The sequence below is a fragment of the Pleurodeles waltl genome, chromosome 2_2 (assembly GCF_031143425.1).
Source record: "Pleurodeles waltl isolate 20211129_DDA chromosome 2_2, aPleWal1.hap1.20221129, whole genome shotgun sequence".
Lineage (NCBI taxonomy): Eukaryota > Metazoa > Chordata > Amphibia > Caudata > Salamandridae > Pleurodeles > Pleurodeles waltl.
The window spans coordinates 816,328,005-816,351,258 of NC_090439.1; the positions used below are offsets into that span (position 1 = coordinate 816,328,005).

Genomic DNA, 23,254 nt, shown 5'->3' on the forward strand with positions numbered 1-23,254 from the left:
AGTGGAAAATGGGGGCAAAAAGTTAGGGGTCTTCTGCAATCAGCCCTGTTTTCTCACATATCTGATTACACCTTTTTGACTACCTGTCTGACTTTGCTGATCTTCTGTGATCAGAATGTCATCATCTGATTCAGATGAGAACCCTACTCCTGTTCCCGAAAGTCAGCCACCTCAGCCACCCAGGGAGTCCTAGTTCTGGCAACTTTTTCAGATGAGGCCTGATGGGAAGAAAGTGCCTGCCAAATATGTAATTGTAACATATATAAATAAAACTTCAGCAGGGTCAGCCAGAACAAGCAATATTCCAAGAGTACCACTGGAATGTGGTGATTATTGAGATATATGCACCCTGAACGCCTTGCTGTTAAACCGTGCATTAGAGCTTGACAACTTCTCTGGGGCGTCCACAACTTTTCCAACCTGGTGACTGTGTGTTTGTCCAAGTATGCACTGAGCACGCAGATAACAACTCAGCATATTTGAACAAAGCTGTTCTTTGCTGTTTATGCAAAGATATTAATTGTTCTTCGGAGCCAAGAAGGGGTGCATGGGACAGGATTGTCCAGAATCATAAATACCCACCTAATTAGTGTTTCTTTTAACATCTTTTCCTATGTGTTCCTCCTCTTTGTTTTGCAGGAGATTTTTTTTTTTTCTTACTCCCAGCTTATTGTTTTTGTTCTATCCCTTATTTTAAAAAAATACAAAATTTGTAAAAAAATAAATAAAAAAATATCATAGTCTCTATGGTTGGTTGCTTTTCAAGATACCCTGTACTTTCTTTATGAATGTTGTTTGTACTATGTACCCTTTTTTCCTTCTTGATGACTCACGCAAAACACTCACGAGAGGCTGATGCTCTCATACATAGCATGGGTGTTTTTGGTGAGCTTCTCACAAGAGTCAGGCACATGGGGCCAGATGTATGAAGAAATGGCTTTGCGAATCGCAAATAGCGATTTTTAAGAAATCGCTATTTTCGAGTCGCAATAGGCCATGTATCATAATTGTGATTCGGAATTAGCGATTTCTCAAAAATCGTCATTTGTGGTTTGCGACGCCCATTTACCGAATCACAATTTGCATTTTCGTAAATTGCAATTCGGTAATAGAAAATCGCAAATTGCGAGAAATTGCGAGAATGCACACCTGGAGGAGCCTGATGACATCACAAGCAGGAAGTGAGTCATCCCAGGCAGTTTCAGGTGCCACACCCAAACCAGCACTCAGAGAGAGTCAGCCCAGCCACACTGAGCAACACTCTGAAGGAGGCAGCACACCAGAACAACCATGGACACCTCTGCCCAAGGAAAGGAGAAGGGAGAAAGAAAGCGTAAGCTTACATTTAGCGAGCAAGAGCTGCACGTGCTGACAGAGGAGGTGGTCAGGAGCCATGACCGGCTTTTTGGCAAAAGCTCACTCCAGGTGCCTGAGAGCGAGAAAAGGAGACTCTGGGCAGACATAGAAACAAAGATCTGCGCTGTTGGAGTGGCACAGCGCTCGGTAGAAGAAATTAAGAAGAGGTGGTACAACCTGCGGTCCCGTGCCAAGTAAAGGGGGGGCAAGACGACTACCGGAGGCCAGGAGCACAGGAGGCAGCCCACCCACAGAGTCACCCTCCACCCCAATAGAGGACCTAGTGGAGTCCACACCCCTCCCTGAAGCAGTCAGTGGGGTCACAGAGATTGACACCTCCGGCACACCAAGTACCAGCAAAGGTAAGTGCAATATTGAATTGTAACCCCATATGTGTAGGCACAAATGCCTCTTCGGAATTAGCAAGTAATGTAAAACATTGTGAGAAGTAGTCAATTCCACATCTTAGAAGCAGCACAACAATGCCTTATGGGAGTGGCAGTCCACAACCCAGAGCTGAAAGTAGCACATACAATTTAATTAAGTACAGCGACACCCAGAAGAACACAACACCCACAACACAGTGACGAGAAGTACCTGTACCTTTATTACCATTGTGTGACCGTAATTGTAACAAACATAACTGACATGCTGCATATTGTTGTTGCAGGTGGGCCAGGCCCAGCAGCCACAGCATGTGCCAGTTTAGGGGAGACTGACACCCACCCTGCTTCAGAATCTAATACGAGTGGGTCTCTGAACATTGTGCCACTCTGACGCAAGGCCAGGGCACTACCACTGCCAGAACTCAGTCAGGACTCCAATGAGCAGCAGGAAGGCCCACATACACCATCCCCAACTGGCAGATATACCCAGATGCAGGAGTCCAGTTCGCAGCATACCATAGCACCCCGCAGGATGGCTACAAATGCAGGTGCACAGGCGTATGAGGCAGGTGAGGGAACCTCCTTCTTTGGTGGCCTGGAATCGGCTATGTTGCAGCAGCAGCGCCTGCAGAATAAAAAGATCACTGCATTACAAAAACAGATGCAGCAACATAATGCCAACATGGGGGGCCTGCATCGCCAGCTGGAGTGCCTGAATGCAAACATTGAACAGTTGCATGAGGGACAGGTCCAGGCATCGCAGGACACAAGGGAGCTCACTTCTGCTGTGAGGGAACTATGTCAGGAGCTGCGCCATGACAGGGTGAGCCACCGCAGGCAGGAGCAACGCTTCATGAGCATGTTCGGGGGATTTTGTTGCTCTGTCACTAGGCTGGCTAATTCCACCTCCCAAATTTCATGTCCTGCAGTGGCTGCACAGGTGGAGGCAGCACACAGCATCAGGGATATGGTTCACGGACTAGTCTAAATCGCAAATGTAATTGACAACATAATGGGAAACAGGTCAGCCTCACCTAACGAGCTTGGAGTGGGAGACACGGAGTACACATCCAGCCTCAGCAGCCTAGCTGTGGCCGCAACTGACACCAGACAGCGCAGTGCCAGGCACAGCACTGCCACAGAGGCAGACAATCGAGGTACCAGTGAGGCAACTGGGCACTCAAGTGGCGTGCATGGTCGCAAGAAGTGACTGTAGTGGCCAGAGGGGTAATGAGTACACTATGAAGGAATAGTGCTTTACTGTGAACTGCTATTGTTTTTTTTTAACTTACTTATGTTGGTATTCGTTGGAATAACATTACCTGACTTTAAGGGAATAAATTTACTCACTACAGGTACATTTGTCAGTGGATTTGTGGTTACATACTTACATCTGAAATGGTTTTGTGTGATGTCAGCACGCCTTTGCCTTCCCTCTGCTGCACTGGTCCTGTCTGCTGGCTGTAGGGGTGGTATGGGATCATCATCCTCATCTGAGTCTGGCTCTGATATTTCCACAGGTATGCCCCTGGTGGTAGCTATATTGTGCAAGATTGCACAAGTAGCCACTATTCTACATGTCGTCTCTGGGCTGTACTGTAGTGCCCCTCCACTCTTGTGGAGGCACTGGAAGCGGCTCTTCAGCAGCCCAAAGGTGCGCTCCACCACGTTGCGGGTCGCCCTGTGTGCTGCATTGTATCTCCGTTCAGCAAGTGTCATTGGATTTAGGTAGGGCATCATCATGTAGGTGCACACTGCATAGGCACTGTCTCCTGCAATGAACAGAGGGTATAATGAGTAACTGAGCCATCTGACGTCACACTGCCATCAATGCACCAGCGTACAGAGGGACAATACCTAGTAGATATCCTTCTCCAAACTCCCCAGCTTGCAGTCTTGTGTTAATGCCGCTATGGCGAAAGATGTATGAATCATGGGTGCTCCCTGGGTACCTGGCCACAAGATCAGTTATGATGTAGGAGGCATTGCATATCACCTGTATGTTCATTGAATGTTGGTATTTACGGTTGCGGTACACGTACTCTGTGGCTGATGGTGGACAGATTGCAACATGTGTCCCATCTATGACACCTAGGACATGGGGGAACTGTGCTATCTGGTAAAAATCTATTTTTGTCTGCTGTATTTCCTGTGGGGTGTGGGAGAATCTGATGTACTGGTGTATCCTGCTCTGCATGGCGTTAATAAATGCATTGAAAAATCTAGAGAGGGTACTCTGTGAGACCCCTCCAGCTGCTGCTATGACCCCTTGATAGCTCCCTGATGCAGGTAGGTGGAGGGAGCATAATACCTGCACATGGGTGGGGATACTATGTGTTCTGCGCTGCAGTATGGATTGTAGCTCAGCTATCAGATCAAGTATCATGGCTGAGTTCAACTTATACCTCTCAAATATTTCCTCCTCAGTCTGGTCAAAAAGTGTAATGCGCACTCTGAAAATGCGCTCCTGTCTCCTCCTCCCTCTCCTCAAACCTGCCAAGATCCTCATCCTCCTCGCCATTACGTAGAGTGCAGCCATTGTGGAAAAGAGTCTGAGGCATTCTGGGCCTCTTTATATAGGTTGCACCTGGTTACCACCTGGTTTCACTTAGTGGTATTGTGCATGTGCAAAATGGCATTCTGCGAAAAATCCCAATTTGCGATTTTTTGGTGCATCGAATTGCGACTTGGATTTTGCGAATCGCATTTTGCGCCTCGCAATTTCCTACTGGAAATACTGAATCGCAAAATGCGACTCGCAAAACCAGGTCGCAACGCAAAAAAATCGCAATTTTTGCGATTTATTAATTGTGGTCTGCGAATGCCTTTCATGCATCGCAGACCACGTTTTTGCATTCGTAAACTGCCGATTTTTGCGATTCACACCGTTTTCCAATGCAAAAAAGTTTCATACATCTGGCCCATAGTCTTCTGTGTCCAGGGTATAACTTATATGCACAAGATTTTCGCTCCCCCTCCATGTTTTTTTTTTCATGCGATTCCGCAAGACTCTAGAGAGATTGCAAAAAGATTTTGAGGAAAATGTCACATTTTCCTTCATTACAATAGTTATCTATTATAATCCCCACTGCTAGACTATGGAATGAGACTGACCTCTCCACTGAGACTTGCATGAAGATAACTAGTGTGTAGAGTAGGGTGGAAATAGACACTGCCTCTCCATTCACACCTTTCCTCCGGCTCAGTAGTAGGCATAGTAAAGTGGGGATGGTACTCACCTAACATTTAAGACCTCAATATTCCTTTCTTAGTATTACAAGTACTAACCTTCCCATTAACGTGTCTGCACTGGAAAATAGCCATAATCAGTAGTGTTAGGAAAAGGAGTTCCCTGAGAACTCACAGCACACCCCAGCTTGACAGATTTATATGGTAGTATATAGGGAAACTTTTATCTTAAGCAGTAACATCCATCCCTACAACTTGGATATACAGTACAGTATGTGGAACCAGTTACATCTGTTCTCCTACCTATATTTAGAACAACAACAAAATGGAATGTTGTCTGGGAAGAAATCATCTCTGCTAACACATCATACCAGGATAAAAGGTGCCTCTAGTGGGGTTTGAGAGAACTGTATCCCTCTACTGTTACCTCTTCTCATGGTGACAGATATACATAGTATACTGTGGAGAGACACAGCCCTGTTCCTGACAAAAGTATTTTGCATGACAACTCTGCATGGTATAGTGTATAGAGAGACTGTCCTCTATCCTGTGATGTGTCTCTTGGAGAATGATGTGCAAATTAGGGTGTGTAAAGTGGCTTACCTTTGTGGCCATACCTCTCCCCATTAGGAAAGAAGTACAAATAAAGTATGCAATTGCAATTACATTTATGCTCCAAAGTGTATCTTGCATAACAACTATAAAGATTATGATAATAAAACACACTGTCCTCTCAGCTGAAACACAGAGTAATACGTGCAAAATATGATGTAGGTAAAGACTGCTGTCTTTGCTCATACCTCTCTTCATGATAATGAATGCCATTAGTAGAATGTAAAATTAAGTATCCTCTCTGTTGAAAACTGTCTTGCACAACCAGTGCACCCATTTAAATGTAAAGACACGCTCACTTCTCTCTCAGACATATTCTTATGTGGACAGGCATGTGTAGTATGGTGAACACAAAGACAGAGCTCTGTGCTGAAACCTCTCTCTAGGCTGACAAGCATATATCTCAAAATGTGCAAAGGAATCACCCTCTCCACCAGCAGACAGCAGTGCGTAGTATACTATGAGAATACATTTATCTCTGTACCAAAATCTGCCTCTTGTATATTTTTTCAAAAGTGAAAAGAAGCACTGATATCGCTATATTACCTTAAAAATACATATACATGCAGGAGAACAGTTACAGTTCTTGAAGAATGAACTGCCGCCTTAAGTCAACATTAGAAGACTGTATTCATTTCAAATCTTTAAAAGCTACTAAGGAAAGAAATCAGTTGTAACTTCAAACATTTTATTAAAAAAAATAATAATAATAATGACGTAACAAGCAATAACATTATTAACTCTTCGCAGCTAGGCCTGTTCCCCTCCAGTGCTAAGTCTTTTTTATGGCTATTTGGGATAGTTCGCACTTCGGACTCCATAACTTTCCGTCCACATAAGCTATCCACACCAAAGTTGCGTCATTTTTTCAAGCACCCTAAGAATTCTTAAGGTTCCCATGGTTTGTGGAATCCACTGTAGGGGACTGAAAAATTTGCCAAAATAAACTTACATTTTGTTTTGTTTGGGAAAATTGCAAAAAAACGTGCTGCAGAAGAAAGTGTCAGTTTTTTCCTGCAAATGGCATTAACAAAAGGTTTGTATTGCTAAAATAACCATCTTCCCCGTTTTCAGGAACAGGTAGAGTTGATTCAGAAAACCAATCTTTTTTGAGAGCCTTGGCATTTTGCTGGGAGATAGCCCATGTTTCCCATTGTTGTGCTTTCAACCTCCTTCCAGTTACTGGTAGAAAGAGGTGTGAAACCCATGGTGAATCCAAAAAAAGGTACACCTTCCCAAAAATTAGACAAAGTTCTAAATATAGCAAGGGGTAATTTGTGTAGGCCCCTCCAGTTTTTCCTAAACTAACCAAGTGTTGGTATTAAAAAAATTGAAAATAAGCATGAAAAAACAGCATGTGTGACAACATTTTCATTTGTAACTTCTCAGCACAATTGACGATGCACAAAAGCTATATACCATTACATCTGCTAGACACAGAGACAATAACTGAGCTGCACCTTGCAATGATTTGTTATTGTGAACAGGGCATAGAGAAATTCATATGGTAAAATATAAATAGTGAAAAATAGGTATCAAGGAAACCGATGTATTTCCAAAATGGGTACAAGATATGGAGTTCAGAAGCAGGGATACAAATCTGAATTTGTGGGTACCTATACTAGCATGTGAATTAGGGGGTATTTCTGAAACGTTCTTCTTTCTCACACATTGTCTTACATTTGGAAGGTGTAAATGCTGAGAAATACAATTGGTAATAGCACCTGCTCTACTCTTCTGTGTTTTCCTATGTCTCCCAATGAAAATGGATCCTCACTTGTGTGGGCAGGCCTAGTGCCCGCAACAGGAAAGGGCTCAAAACACCAATCATCAATTTTTTCCGCACAAAACGGACCCAATTTTGGCAAAATGGGTAGCTGTGGTTTTTGGTCTCTAGCAAAGCTGGCACCTAGCAAACCTGCACATTTTTTAGCACTTAACACCTAAGGAAATTCAGGATAGTGTGTCTTGCGTGATTCTCATCCATTTGTTTTACCCAAAATCCCTTGCAAACCTCAAACATTGACTAAAAACACATTTTTCTCACATTTCTGTGGTGGAAAGTTTGGGAATCTGCATAGAGCCACACATTTCCTTCCACCCAGCATTCTTCTAAGTCTCCCAATACATATGGTATGTAAGTTTTGTGGGTGGATCTTGTGCCCACAACAGGAAATGGCCCAAAATGCAACATGAATACATCAAATTTTTCACGCAAAATAGACCAGTTTTTTGCAAAGCTGTTAGCAGTGGTTTTTGGGCCCCAGCTCAGCCGACACCTAGGGAAACCTAGGAAACCTGTACATTTTTTTAAAACTAGTCACCTAGGGGAATCCAGGATGTGGTGACTTGCATGGATCTCATGAGTTTTTTTTTTACCTACGATGCCTTTCAAACCTTAAACTTTTCCTGAAATCACTAATTTTCCTTATATTTCTTTGATGGAAACGTCCAGAATCTGCAGGAATCCACAAAATTCCTACCATCCAGGATTGCCCCACTTGTGCCAATAAAGATCCTGCACCACTTGTGTGGCTTGGCCTAGTGCCAGTGAAGGGAACTTATCAAACCAAGGGCAATGGGACCCCTTGCATAGGGACTCCTAATGACATCAGTTGGATATGTTCCTGTTGCTGGCAGTAGGCCCAACCACACAAGTGGCAAAGCATTTCTATCAGCACAAGTGGGGCAATGCTGGGTGGTAGGAATTTTGTGGATTCCTGAAGACTCTGCAAGTTTCATCACAGAAAAATGAGGAAAAATGGCTGTTTTTAATCAACATTTGAGGTTTGCAAGGCATCTTATGTAAGAAAATGGTGTGGGATGGATGCAAAGCACACTACCCTGGACTACCCCAGATGACTAGTTTTCAGATCTGTCTGCGTCTGCTGGGTTTTTCCAGGTAGCAGCCTACCCAAGCCCAAAAAGTGCAGCTATTCATACTGGGAGTTAGACAAGTTCCCCTTGCCCATTTGTAAAAACAAGCCCCAAAAGAATCAAATATCATCTTGCTTGCCATTGGGTTGAGATACATTAGTTTGCAGGAGAGCGTAAAGATTGTTTCTCCATTTTAGACGGGGTGGGGGTATGGCCATGCCCATGCAGGGCAGCTCCCATCCCTACAAAAAATGCTGAGTCCCAAAACAAAGTGAAAAATAAATACTCTGGCCTCCTAGCCCTGGTGCTGAGGCCCCCCGGCACCTCACCAAGACCAAAAAGCATTTTTTATTTTTTTCCTGTGAAACTAGAAAGGATCTGAAGATCCTAGGAAAAATATTTTAAAAAGTGCTATCTTTGGCGCTTTTTCAAGGTTTAGCCCCTGAACGGGCCAGGTCCAGGGTGCATGCCACATATAAAAAGGTTTGAAGGGTGGGCCAACCACCTCCCCGGGGCTCTATTTAAACATTGGAGGGAAGCCACGCAGACCCCCACCCTCTATGGCCCTGTAAGGTCCTAGAGACCACCACCTCCCTGGGCCACATACTCCAAATAAAGGGGTGTGAGGACTCCTCCTGGGTTCACCACCTACCCAGGGCTGGCCATGTACAAAAGAAAAGAAAAAGGTCTTGGAGGTCCCCCTGCTGGAGCCACTAATGACACTGGCCAATGCCACCCACCAGGGCTGGCTCTCTATCTCCTGAGGTGCCCACCCTCGGGAGGTAGCAGTTCACCGTCGCTTGTGGGAGTGGATCAGTTCCTGCCAAGCAAGAGCAAACAGTAAGTCCACTCCCAGCAGGTGCGACCAGAAAAACTTTGCCCGCTGCCTGGGAGCAGAGTTTTCATCTATTACCAAGCCCACCTCAAAGCGGGCATGAAAATAAATGAAAGAATTGCTCCCGGATGCAGAGAGCAATGCTGGGTTCCTATGGAGACAGGGAGCCGGCAAGGCCGCAGGGGTATTGTGGCTGTCCCCTGATGTGGTCCCCCTAGTTTGGGGGAGATTGAACTCCCTGTAGACTCGTCATTTTCTCTACAACAGGGTTCATGTTATCAGTACGAAGATGCACCAAAAACAATCACATTAGATAGAATGACCCTTGTTTGGTGGACATTGAACTCTTTGAAGTCTCATCGTTTTCACCACAAGAAGATTCATGTTATCAGTATGAAGATGCTAAAGGAACAATCCCATGCCAACATTACATGCACAGAAGATCACTGTTTACCTCTGGGCCTTTATGCAGCTGCTGTGTACAGTATTCACTATGCATTTCATCCAATGAAGTAGCCCTTTCTAATTAGCCAGTAGAAAGTACTCCAGTTAGGTAAATGTTTTTCACAAAACTATGGCCTCTTCTTAGCAGGTCATGATCCATTCTGCCAGTGACGCTCATTGCACAGAAATTAAACATCAATGGAACGCACTTACAAATATTAGCAAAGCAGGTGCCCCAGTTGAAGCTTTGCTTCTGTAGAGTACACAATCATCCTAACGTGTTGTTTTTGGCCAAGGTAAAGCAAGTGTGTTTTGTCTGCACATGGCCTGGTCATAGGCCCGGTCCTGGAGGCAAACTTCATAGCTTATGCCTGAAGGCTGTGCGTGGTGCAGAGTTGGATGTATTTGGAGGGTTGGCCGCAGAGCCAGACCTCAGGCAGACCCTTAGGCCAAACCCCACTGTGCATGGCCAAAGGTCATGCATGGCGCAGGATAGGTGGGGGATGGCCAAAGGGCCAGGCCCTACAGCCAAAGCTCTGTGTGGCATGGGGTTTGATGCCTATATATACATATGCAGTTTTAGTTTGTTATTTTTGAACTACATTAGAAACGTTACTTGGAGACTGATGGAGAAGTATATTAAATGCAGATTGCATTAAATAATCTAGTACTGCTCAGATGCACTTGCCATGCATCAGTTGATAATCACTCATTTGGGTTCACATTACGAGACAGTCAGTGAACTGAGCTACTTAAAATGTTTTACATTTACATCATTGGTTGAATGCTTCTACACACGATAATTATTTATATCACTGTGAACAGAATGTAATATAAAATATGTGTTAATTCTGCAAATGTGAAATGCATAGTATGGTTCTATGTCTGTTGCTTCAAAATGGCACTTTTTACATTGAGAAAGTCTATTACACAGCTGAAATGTGTCACTCTTTTTTCTGTGTGGGGAGATCAGATCGATTAAAAAAAAAGGTTAAGTTCCTCCTGCCTATGAGTGTTACCTCTCTCTCTTATGGAAGTTTGGGAGATTGTGGAGTGTTCAAAGGCACTAGCACCCCTCTAACCACCACCACCGACATGACATGGAAGCACACCATCAGAAACCAGCCCCCGGGACCACCATCTCCTGGGGGCAAAAAAATTCAAAATTGTTGGGGGCCGCACGGACTCCCTGAGCCCCAGGAACCACCACCTCCACAGGCCCATTTGAATGGTTTAAAATCGGAAGGGTGTCACACAGCCCCCATCCCTAGGCCTATTTTGACCCTGGGGAACCCATCCCCTGGGGCCTGGCCATGTCATCCTGGGTGCCTTGGCCCCATGCAGGGCACCCACTAGTGTTTTTTGGGGACAGCGGGGGGAGGGCCGGAATTGCTCCTGTCCGCTGCTCAAAATGCATCTCCCTGCATGAGGGACCAATCTTTTTCATCTGTTTCCCTGTCCACATGACAGCAGGAAAGAATATAGATTAAACCTTCACTCCCAGCACGCAGGAGCAGTGTTCACGATCCCGCTTGCTGGGAGCAGTTATGTTTGCTTTTGCTTGGTGGGAGCTGTCAGCTTCCACCAAGCAAAAGCAAACGGCAGCCTCCTGAGGGTGGGCACCTTGGGAGGGAGAAGGAGCCGGCCCTAGCAGATGGCGCTACCCAGGGCCATGTATGACTTCAGGAGGGGAGCTGCATTGCCCCTCCTATATTTTAAAAAAGGTAATAACCCGAGGGAGGTGGTGGTCCCTGGGGCCTGGGTGTTCTGTGTGGCCCCTTCTTAGCTTTGGATGATGGATGAAACCTTCAACTATGTCCCAAAGCATGCACTCAGATATATGCCACACATGGTGCATATCAAAACACAGATATCCCTTTTATATATGCACTACTACCAAATAATCAACCTAGCACTTACAGCAATCTCTTAAAACATAAAAAGTTACTACTACCCACAAAAAATAATTTTAGACTTTGAGCAAGCCATGATTCAGATCAGTCTAAAAACATACCCCTACACAGCCATAGAAGGCTGTTACTATCATTTCAATCAAAGTATGTCGAGACACCTAAAAAATCAGCACTAAGGGCCTGATTATGAGTTCAGTGGATGGGATGACCCATCCGCTGAACTTCCGATGGGGAGGTTGCCACCATTCTTTCTACCTCCCCACCGGGCCCATTACAACTTTCCTGCTGGGCTGACGGGCGGAAGCTAAGGTTTCCGCACATCAGCTCAGTGGGAAAGTGGCTGCAGCATTGTCTTTGGCTTGTAATCAAGCCGGTGGAATTACTGCCACCCGCAAGGGACACCAGCACCCTCGAAATGCTCACTGTCTGCTCTGCATTGCGAGGGTGCTGGGCCGGGGGACCCCTGCAATGCCCATGCCAAGTGCATGGGCTGCGCATGGGCCCCCCTGTGGGCCCTGCACCTGTTCTCTGCTAGCCTTTTCATGGCGGTTTCATCACAGCACCACCCTGGCTGATTGCAACTTGCTCCTGCTGTCAACCCGTCAGGATCACCGGTACTGGCGGAGATGGTGGTTTGACTGCCAAGGTTGTAATATGGCAGTCGGACCGCCATAGCAGTGGCGGTCCTGACCATCATTGCCAATCTGGTGGTTTAGTGACCACAGTACTCGTAATCAGGCCCTTACTGCAGAACATTCCACAAACAGTCAATTTGCCATTGAAATAAAGCCAATAGTCAACCTCCATAATTTAGTAATAGAAATCCCTTTCTACCAACAAAATGAAGACAAAAATAGTCCCTTCATGGACTATTTCAAAGACACTAAGACCCATATTTATACTTTTTGACGCAAATCAGAGCCAGGGCAGATTTGAGTCAAAACTTTTACACCATTCCAATGCACCAGCTGGGCGCCTTATTTATGGAATGACGTTAGCCATCGCTGCTGCCTGTTTTTCCTCAAAATAATTGACGAAAACCGGGCAGCGGAGGTGAAGGGAAGACTGGCGGTTGTGCGCCAAAGAATGGTGCAAGTCAAAAATGTTGTCTCTAATCTGACTTGCATCATTTTTTGCTGCACAACCCCCATGGAAATGACTCCTGTCTTAGCAAAGACAGGAGTCATGCCCCCCTGCCCAATGGCCATGGCCAGGGGACTTCTGTCCCCTGGCCATGGCCATTGTATTGTAATGTATTGTAATTGTATTTATATAGCGCTTACTACCCCTGATGATGCGTCAAAGCGCTTTTTGGTGAGTGGCACGCTACTCCGGAACCCAACAATAATTAGTGATGGATTAGTATCGCAAAATAATGAGTACAGTTTTAGTATTATTATGAATTAATTTGAGCCGCGGTAATGAGAGTTTGTTAGTTAGATTGACTGGAGTAATGGAGGGGTGGAGGAGTAAAGAAATCCAGAAGTGTTAATTGGGAGTATATCCTTAATTTACTCACCCCAAAGGCTTGGGATGAGTAAAGGGGGATGGAGGAGGGAAGAGTATGTGGAAGGGTTAGGGAGAGCCTAGAAGCAGGGTGAGATAAATGCGGGGGAATTTAGTAGGGTTGTGTAGGAGGTCACGGTAGTAGAGTGTGGTTTGGTGAGTTAGATGTGGAAGCGGAGGGAAGAGCTTAGGCAGAGTTATTTAGGAGATGACAGTAGTAGAAAGGATTTGGGATGAGTCAGAGTGAGAACGGAGGATAGTTTGATAGAGACATGACATATGATGATGGGTAGATAAGTGTGATGAGAGCAGGAATTCATAGATATCTAGTATAACAACCCACCCAGGACCCATGCTATGACCCACGAACATGCCAAGCACAGAAACAACATATACACATACATACATACATATATATATATATATATATATATATATACATACACACATACACACACACATAAAGAGTGTGTGTGTGCATTTTATTGTTATGACATAGTAGCGATACATATTTTCTAAAGAACTATACATACCTAGAAATATACACATAATCTGAAAAAAAATATTTAGCACCATAGGCATATGCAGTCCATAGTGGTTTGAATATGGTGGTTATGAAGGAAAGAACCAACTCTTGAGTAGTTTTCTGAAGACAAGAAAGTTATCTGTGGCTCTTATAGTTGGGGATAATGAATTCCATAGTTTGGCTGCTTGAACGCCAAGCGGGAACCGCCAGAAGACCGTACCGCGGTCAAAAGACCGCGGCGGTCATTCTGGGTTTCCCACTGGGCTGGCGGGCGACCGCCAAAAGTCCGCCCGCCAGCCCAGTGGGAAACACCCTTCCCACGAGGAAGCCGGCTCCGAATGGAGCCGGCGGAGTGGGAAGGTGCGACGGGTGCAGTTGCACCCGTCGCAAATTTCAGTGTCTGCAAAGCAAACACTGAAATTCTTTGTGGGGCCCTCTTACGGGGGCCCCTGCAGTGCCCATGCCATTGGCATGGGCACTGCAGGGGCCCCCAGGGGCCCCATGACACCCCTTACCGCCATCCTGTTCCTGGCGGGTGACCCGCCAGGAACAGGATGGCGGTATGGGGTGTCAGAATCCCCATGGCGGCGCAGCAAGCTGCGCCGCCATGGCGGATTCCCATGGGCAGCGGAAAGTCGGCGGTACACCGCCGGCTTTCCGCTTCTGGCCGTGGCGGTCAGAATGCCCGGCGGAGCACCGCCAGCCTGTTGGCGGTGCTACCGCCGACCCCGGCCCTGGCGGTATTTACCGCCAGGGTCAGAATTACCCCCATAGTCTTTTTCTTGTCTGGTGGTGTTCTAAGGCGGGGTGCCAATCTTGAGCGGAGGATTCTTTGTTGGATGTATTTGGTTATTTTGTTTCTGATAAAAAGCGGTCCTGTTCCATGTATAGCTTTGTGGGTGATACAAGCAGCTTGAAAGTGCATCTTCTGGCAACGGTTAACCAGTGTAGTGCTCTCAAGGCAGGGGAGATGGGGGCTTGCAGCTTTACATGTAATAGTAGCCTGGCTGCGGAATTCTTGATACGTTGTAGTTTTTTCATAATAGATCGAGATGATCCATGGTAGAGGCCATTGGCATAATCTAGTTTGGATAGTACAAGCGAGATAGTAGCTTGCACCTTGTGTGGAAATCCGAGGTGGGGGAAGATGCGTCGTAAAGTCTTCAAGGTGATGAAGCTTGTTCGTGCTAATTTGTCCACCTGGGCATTCATAGTTAACTTGGAATCCATGGTGATTCCTATGTTTTTAACTTCCTTGGATAATTGAGGAGGTGGTCCGAGATCGTCAGGCCAGACGCACAGAGGGTCATAATTTTTCCAGTCACCACATATGAGTATTTCTGTTTTGGAGGTATTTAGTTTGAGATGGCTCCAGGTCATCCACTGATCACCGGCTCTGAGGCAACTGAAGATTTGTGAGTTTTCAATGTTTTTGGGGCATTCTAATTTAAGTAGTATTTGTGTGCCATTTGTAGCATGTGAGATGGAAATCATTCTGGTAAAGATATCGTATAGATGTTGAAAAGCAAAGGTGAGATGATTGATCCTTGGTGGACCCCTGCTTTTGTGAGGTAGGGTTCGAACAAGAAGGGCGGCGAGTGGATGATATTAGATCATTTTTGAAGATAGGAAGTAATCCAGTTGAAAGCAATCCCTTGTATGCCGGCTTCGTGGAGTCTTTGAATTAGGGTGTCATGGACAACCGTATCAAAGGCAGCCGAGAGGTCCAAGAGAAGTAGTGCAGCAACTCCATTTCGGTAGACAGTGTTTTTAAGATCATCCCAAATTGCTATGAGTGCCGATTCAGTGCTTCTTCCTGGGTGGAATCCAATTTGGAAGTCTGAAAGTATAGAATTGTCTTCAATGAATTGTGACATCTGGGTGAATGCTGTTCTTTCTGTCAGTTTGCCCAGGAAAGGTCCATTTGTGATTGGTTTGTAGTTGTTGGGGTCTTGCGGGTCTAGGTTTGTTTTCTTTAATAAAGGTCGTATGTATGCCTTTTTCAGGTCTAGAGGAAAAGTTCCTGAAGTTAAAGAGTTGTTGATGATTCTTCTTACAGGTGTGGCAGCAGAAGTAGATAGAAGAATGTTCTTGAAGATTTGTGGTGGGCAAGGGTCAGAAGGGTAACCGGAAGGTCTGCTTGCTTTGACCAAGTCCATAAATTCACCCTGAGATATTTGTTTGAAGGACTGTAGAGGTTGGATTGGTTTATTCTTAGAGGGTATTTTAGGAAAGGTTGTGTAGTGAGTTGCCAATTTGTTTGTGAAATCTTGAGTAGTGGGATGACTTCCTTCCATGCATGTAGGTTTTCAAAATTTATTGAGAATTTTATAAAATTCCTTGATTGTACATTGAGCATTTTGAATTCTGTCTGAGTAGTACCTTTTTTTAGCTTTTTTGATTGATGATTTGTATATCCTGTTAAGTTTGTGAAGCTGCAGTTTGTCTTGACTGTTGTTTATTTTGAACCAGGTCCACTGCAACTTTCTGATTTGTTGATTTATCTTTTTAAGCTCTGTGTTTCTACTAGATGTTGGTTTTCTTTTGTTGTGTTTAGTTTTTCTGAGTGGTATTAGGAGATCAAAAGCTTCCTGTAGCCACTCATAAAGTTTTGGCACAGAATTAATTGTATCTAGATCTGTGTTGGCTGTTACTTGTGTTTCTAAGTCATCCAAATTCAGATTGCTCCATGGTAGATAGGTTTATGTATATAAGTAGTTGTGGGGTGTGTTGATTTGTGGAGTTGTATGTCGGAAAGTTATCAAATGGTGGTCTGACCAAGTGATTGGCATGATGCTATGAATAGTAACTAGTTCAGGCTTAGCAAAAATGACATCTAGGATTTGACCAGCGATGTGTGTGGGATTTGTGTACAATCTGATGTAGATTCAATGCGACTAGGCCGTGGTGATAGCTTTTGGATGGAGCATATTGGGTTTGTCAAACCAAATATTTAGATCCCCAAGAATGCATAGGTTGGAGTATAGTGTAATAAGGTTTTAGACTGTGTCTTAGAAAAATATCTGGGAATGTGGAGTTGTTAGGTGGAGGTCTGTAAAGGAGGAGAACGTTAGAGGAGGAAGTAGGAGTATGGTGGCATCTGGTAAGGAGGGCTTCACAACCTTGTATGGAGATGTTGTCTGTTTTACTGAGGTTCAATGCCTGTTTGAATATAATAGCTAGTCCACCTCCTCTCTTGCCTATACGGTTTTGTGTGATGGTTTGATAGCTTGGAGGAACGGCTTCGTGCAACACTGGGGCCATGTCATCTGCCAACCAGGATCAGTTATGAATAGTAAGTCAGGTTGTGTGTCTGTGAGCAGGTCGTAGATGAGGTGCTTGTTTTTTGAGAGTAATCGAGAATTAATGAGCTGGCAGTTTAGAAAAGGTGTGTTAGTGGTAGTGTTGTTTTGTTTAGGAGAAGGGTAAGTATTATAATGTGAGCTTGAAGCAGGAGTGTTGCTAGTTGTGATAATTGTTTGAGGCTCACAATAGTCCTGCTTTTCAATATAGTGTTCCTCTTCCAGCATGTTAAGGAGGCATTTTGTTGGGTCTGTGGTTGTGGGTGGTGGACTTGGTGCTGAGCGAGCCATGAAAAGTGTACTGTTTTTTGTAGGGTAGTCTTGGGCACAGTGGCATGTAGGCGGGCCCAAGTTAGGGCCCCCTAAGCCACTCTAAAAATAAAAATAAATTATACTTACCTGCACTCACCATGAATGGGTTCCCTCATCCATGGGTGTCCTCTAGGGGTGGGCTAGGGTGGCAGGGGGTGTCCCTGGGTGCAGGCAAGGGCACCTGTGCACTGCTTCCATGGTCTCCCACTATAAAAAAGAGCCCTCAGGTCCCTTAACGCCTGCCCTGACCCAGGCGTTAATTTTTCACGCAAATTGGGATTTACATCATTTTCCGGCTCTGCCTCCCAGCGGTGCGCTATTTTTGCCTGGTTGGATAAATATGGTTCACGGGTGTTTAAGTCATTTTTTGGACGGGAACGCCTACCTTGCATGTCATTAATGCAAGGCGGTTTCACGCATCCCAAAAATGGCCCACACTGGGATATTTTGACATTAGCGGGGTCTAGCGTCAAAGTAAAAATATGGTCTTAGTTTTGCGACGAATTTGCATTAAAAAAATGACACAAATCTGGCGCAAACAGTATAACTATAGGCCTTCGTTTGACAGACCTCATCACTCCCTACACAGATGCCAATCCAAATTCCAAATACCATGGTGGAATGTCTATGACAGCCCCTTGGTACACGAAACCAAAACAAACAATTCAGTGGAAGGATGGCACAATGCCTTCCAAACCGCACAAGGCAGAAATCAGCCTACACTGTACAGTTTAAAGAAGTACTACAAAAAGAGCAAAGCTACCAAGATCTATGAATTGTGCAACTAGTTAGCCAAATTGCCTCTAAGCTTAGAAAACAAAACAAAGTAAGGTATGACAGGCTACAATTTAAAGTAAAACTCTTCATGAATAACAAGGAGTAGATTACCTAGAAAGCATAGCCAAAAGCATATTATAAACTAAATGTTCACCTACCAAAGTCCTCAAAAAGTATGACAAACTCTAACCCAACATACCAAACTTTTTTTAAATAATAAATGTAATATTTTATTAGATCAGCCAAACAATTATATAAAATCATATTAATAAAGACTGACATAATAAACATATGTACACATTATTTTAAAACAGTGTAACCATCACCAACCAAAATCGTTATAAGCAAACACAATCCATCACATAAATTAATTACAACACATAATCCAAACAATTCCACATAACAATCACACACATTTTGACCTAAGCAATATAATATAACATTTCCCACCCAAAATAAATGAAAATAATAAAACATACCGTTCTGTAGCAGCAATGATTTCTCTGTCTCCATGTAATAAAAAATATTAACCCAACAAAAGTGAGGTAAATGAATCCAAAAATCCCCCCACAAAAAATGCAAAATTATAAAGAATCTATTGGAAATCCTTCAAAGCAATCCAAAGAGTCTAGGTTCCATAAAAACTATTTTAAAAAAAGAACCACTCCAAGAAAGACAAAACCCTGTAAATTACAAAAGCCCACCCACAAAGAACATTACATTTCCAAACATACATAGACATAACAATTAATCATCAAAATATAACTAATATCACACAATGTAACATAAATTAGTAATATGTTGCTAAAAAAGTGTAAAAGGAACACAAAATGGCAAACTAATGAAAAACACTAACAGTAATACTTCTAAATATACAAAAAAACACAAACAACACTTTAGCTAACATTTAGGCCTCCAGTCTAAATTCCGCAATCCCTCAAAATGCTCAAAAAATCCTTAAAAAGGACTTACATGTTCCGATGAACAGCAGCTTGTTGGGAATACAAACCTGAACAGGTTGCAGTAGGTTCAGTGCAGTTTATTTGGGAGCAACACAACCTGGCGCCAGGCTTCTCCTGAGGTTCCAGATCAACTGGCAACCCTGGAATCCTGCGCTCCTTACAATCTAGAACAACATTACATCACAACACAGCTCCTTCCCATGACCTGGTTCAGAGAAAATAGAATAAAATAACACAAATAGATGGCAAACAGAAGGTAGTGGTTAAAACATTTCCACCAAATGAAACAAAACAATAATACCCCCCTAGAAATGAATGGAAAATATTGAAAAAAAGTATAAATAAATGTTTCAAAAAATGTAAAGAATAATTGAACACATAAAACTCATCAAACAATGTTATAAAACGTTATGAAAAAATTGTAATGTATACATTAAATATTAATATAAAATATATACAATTATTTAATATATATTGATACAACAAATACTAAAAGAATGTTGAAACTGTGTACATAAAAAGGTTGTGAAATGTTAGAAATATGTTACCAATGAAAAATAAGAGTTGAAAATGTACAACATACATATGTACATAAATATGATTTACCTGTTTTTTTCTAAATACAAAGGGGGTCATTCTGACCTCGGCGGTAAAAGGCCCTTACCGCCGGTCAGAAGTCTGCCATTCTACCGCCGCGGCCGCGGTAAACCGCCACGGTCATTCTGACCTCCAACTGGCAAACCGCCAAAAACCCGACATCCACGGAAGGCCGCCTCATCAGCGGTCAGCGATAAACTGGAGATGGCCAAACCTCCACCGTCACGCCAACACAAACACGCCCATGCCATTACGACCCACGAATCCACGCGGCGGTCTTTCAACCGCGGTATTCCATTGGTGGTACACACCGCTGCGGTCAAAATACACACACCTTTACAAAACACAGCCACATTGGGCAATTCGAAATACACACACCTGATACACATACACACACCACACCCACACATCCAATCAACTATAAAACACACACCCACATCACCCACAAACCCCCACTACTAGAAATTCGGAGAGAAGGCGAGAGAGAGAGAGAGAGAGCACAGCTATCGAAAACCCCAACACACACAGGAACACAACATCATCACCCACACTACATCCACGCACAAAACACCACACACCACCACACACACCACACTCATCACCACAAACACCACCCCACACCACCCCAGGGCACCCCAAAGACACCCCAGGTTCTCGGACCAAGAACTCAGGGTCATGGTGGAGGAAATAATTAGGGTAGAGCCCCAGGTATTCGGCACACAGGTGCAGCACACCACAATAGCCAGGAAGGCGGAGCTATGGCAAAGGATCGTCGACAGGGTCAACGCTGTGGGACAGCATCCCAGAAACCGGGAAGACATCCGAAAGCGCTGGAACGACCTACGGGGGAAGGTGCGGTCGATGGTGTCAAGACACAACATCGCTGTGCAGAAGACTGGCGGCGGACCCCCACCCACTCCACCCGAATTCACAGCATGGGAGCAAGAGGTCTTGAACATCCTGCATCCTGAGGGCCTCGCTGGAGTAGGTGGAGGAATGGACTCTGGTAAGTCTAATCCCAACTACTTCACCCCCCCAACCACCAGCATGCCAACCCACACACCCACCCTCACCCCCAACCCCCCAGCACACATCCTCCCTGCCAATGTCTCACCAGCACAACCCACCCAACACAACACCAATCCCTGAATGCCAACACAAACCATGGACACCCATCACCCAAGCATGACCACTGCACATACCCATCCCCCCCCACAAACCACCCTCACAACTCCTCCGACAAGGGAATGCCAGCACTGGGGGACAAGGGCACCCACAAATCGCACGCCATGGCATACACAGAAGCAATAACCATACTCTTTTACCCCTGCAGGGCCCGAACGCCAACACACCGGCCAGGAGGGTCCAGATTTGTCCATCCCGCCCCCAGAACAGGCCCCCAGTGATGACAGCAGCTCTGTCGACCTAGAACCTGATGACCAGCCCGGACCATCGGGGACCTCTGGACAGTCGGTTCCCCACACACAGACACAGGCCACAGCAGACCCAACCCCCTCTGGGAATACCAGCACAGCTCCCACCCAGCGGGCCCATGCCTCTGTCTCCAGGACGCGTCAATCAGCGGTGTGTCCGCCACTACAGGGCACCCAGGCTGACCCACCACCCCAACAACAACAGGGACCTGGGGGCAGTGGTAGTGGGCACACCGTCCAGGGGACAGAGGCCCGGGGAAACAGGGCAACTGGGAGGGCTGCTGTGTGAGAGGGGGTTGACCGGCCCAGGCAACCCACTCGCCAAGAGGCCCTCACCACCATCATGGGAGCATACCACCACTCCCAGGAGACAATGGCGACGGTACTGGCCAGGTTCCAGGAGATCCAGGCACAGCAGGAGGAACGGTACATGGGGTTCAGAGACGAACTCAGGAACATCGGTACCGCAATGGGGACCATCGTCCTGGCCCTCAACCAGATAGTCACCACATTGCGGGACCATGTGGCACCCCAAAGGGCCCCTGTCACCAGCCCGGACGACAATCAGCCTACCACCTCTGCCGGCGCTAGTGGACAGGAGGCCCCCACACCACGACAGGCCACCAGAACCCCACCTCCTGCTGAAGATCAACCACCCCGAAAGCGGAACCTGAGATCACACAAGAAGACAGAGTAGGATGCCAAGACCCCCGCCAGCAAACGATACCCCCTGATGTCATCCCACTGTCCCACATTGTCACCCTGTCCAACCTTGAACTGCCCCTGCTCCATCCTTCCACAGGCATATGGGCAATGCACCTGTGCTACTGAGAACTGGACTCTGCCATGGACATTACTCCACCCCCACCCATCACCGTTTTACTATCATGGACCTATACGCAGCACTTAAAATAAATCACCAATTGCACTTCAAATGTCAGGAGTCTGCTTGTATTCTTTACAAATGTATTACACATAACGGTGCAATAATGTTCATTTACATTGTGATGACAACATACCAGTGTCAATAAGCATTAGTCCATGGGCAAACAAAGCAGAAGTCACGCTGTGGGTCATATAGCTCTGAAAAGGGAAGGGAAAGTCAAAAATCAGTGAAAAGGAACTGGGGGGAAACACTGAAAGTAGAGATGCAGGAGGCCAGAAGTAAATGTAAAATGGCGTGGGTGATTCTTACCTGTGTGCTACTGAAAGTACTGTTGTATAACTGTGTCCCTGTTGTCCGTGTCGTCCCCGTCGTCTTCCTCCTCTTCACTCTCCACAGGCTCCACAGCTGCTACAACACCACCATCTGGACCATCCTCCTGCAGGAAAGGCACCTGGCGTTGCAATGCAAGATTGTGAACCATACAGCAGGCCACGATGATATGACACACCTTCTTTGGTGAGTACATTAGGGATCCACCTGTCATATGCAGGCACCTAAACCTGGCCTTCAGGAGGCCGAAGGTCCGTTCTATAATCCTCCTAGTTCGCCCATGGGCCTCATTGTACCGTTCCTCTGCCCTGGTCCGGGGATTCCTCACTGGGGTCAATAGCCAAGGCAGGTTGGGGTAACCAGAGTCACCTATTAGCCACACACGTTGTCTCTGTAGCTGTTCCATCACATAAGGGATGCTGCTATTTCGCATAACATACGCGTCATGCACTAACCCAGGGACCTTGGCATTTACATGGGAGATGTACTGGTCAGCCAAACAGACCACCTGGACATTCATCAAATGGTAATTTTTTCTGTTTCTGTACACCTGCTCATCGTCTTTTGGAGGTACTAAAGCCACATGGGTCCCATCAATGGCACCAATGATGTTGGGGATATGTCCAAGGGCATAGAAATCACCCTTCACAGTGGCCAAATCCCCCTCCTCAGGGAAAACAATGTAGCTCCGCATGTATTTCATCAGGGCAGACAACACTCTGGACAAAATCTTAGAAAACATAGGCTGAGACATCCCTGATGACATGGCCACTGTTGTCTGAAAAGACCCACTTGCCAAAAAATGGAGGACTGACAGAACCTGCACCAGAGGGGGAATTCCTGTGGCTTGGCGGATGGGGGACATCAGGGCTGGCTCCAGCTGGGCACACAGTTCATGTATAGTGGCTCGGTAAAGTCGGTATTGAAGTATAATATGTCGTTCTTCCATTGTCGACAGGTCCACCAGCGGTTGGTACACGGGAGGATTCCTCCTTCTCCTCGCAAGTCCCA

The 23,254-nt window shown here is 45.5% G+C and overlaps 1 long non-coding RNA gene across 1 annotated transcript in view; it reads right to left on the reverse strand.

Moving 5' to 3' along the window:
- Positions 1-1,940: 1,940 nt before the first annotated feature.
- Positions 1,941-23,254, reverse strand: part of LOC138274044 (uncharacterized) — a 123,335-nt gene continuing 102,021 nt past the window's right edge. The window contains exons 2-3 of the long non-coding RNA XR_011200367.1: positions 3,134-3,514; positions 1,941-2,367 (exon numbers count right to left, since the gene is read on the reverse strand). This is a non-coding gene — a long non-coding RNA (uncharacterized lncRNA). The remainder of the gene's footprint in view (positions 2,368-3,133; positions 3,515-23,254) is intronic.